This window comes from Sinocyclocheilus rhinocerous, unplaced genomic scaffold (assembly GCF_001515625.1).
Source record: "Sinocyclocheilus rhinocerous isolate Xijiao unplaced genomic scaffold, SAMN03320098_v1.1 scaffold1371, whole genome shotgun sequence".
Taxonomy (NCBI): domain Eukaryota; kingdom Metazoa; phylum Chordata; class Actinopteri; order Cypriniformes; family Cyprinidae; genus Sinocyclocheilus; species Sinocyclocheilus rhinocerous.
Window position 1 is genome coordinate 347,454 of NW_015637531.1, and position 581 is coordinate 348,034.

The 581-nt window shown below is 59.9% G+C and overlaps 1 protein-coding gene across 1 annotated transcript in view; it reads left to right on the forward strand.

The window, feature by feature from the left end:
- Window positions 1-581, forward strand: part of LOC107748919 (melanophilin-like) — a gene marked incomplete at its 3' end in the record, with an annotated part of 13,244 nt that overhangs the window by 4,093 nt on the left and 8,570 nt on the right. The window lies entirely within an intron of this gene.

The window sequence follows — 581 nt, forward strand, 5'->3', positions numbered from 1 at the left end:
CCAGTCCCAGAGCTCGCTCCAGTGTCGGCTCCAGCCCCAGAGCTCGCTCCAGTGTGGGCTCCTGTTCCCCAGTTAAGCCCAGGGAGGGCACTTGATACCCCGTTAAGCCCAGGGAGGGCTCCAGTCCCCGGTTTTGGCCCCGAGAGGGCCTTAGAGCCCATTATCCTCTCCAAGTATAACAGTTACCTCTATGGATTCCCTCAAGCGATTATGGTCAGTTTATCAGGACGGCCTTGCGCTGGAGGAGTACATCCAGGAATTTCTCACCTGCTCTAAGCAGACTTCCCTCGACCGGTGGGCTCTTGTGGACTGTTTCTGGGGTGGTTTGGATGAGGGGATCGCTAAACGGATGCCACTGGCTGGGTCCAGGTGGACCCTGCACGATTACATCAGCCTGGCTCGGTTCCTCAGCAGATCATCATCTATTAGTCCCATCTATCCTCAGTCAAGCCCGCCGGGCGCTCCCTGCTCCGCCATGGCTCCCCGAGCTCCCTGATCTGCCCTGGAGGCTCTCCTTGTCTCGGCCCAGTTCCAGTCCTGCACCAACCTCCAGGGCGCCCGCCCAGTCCTGCACCAACCTC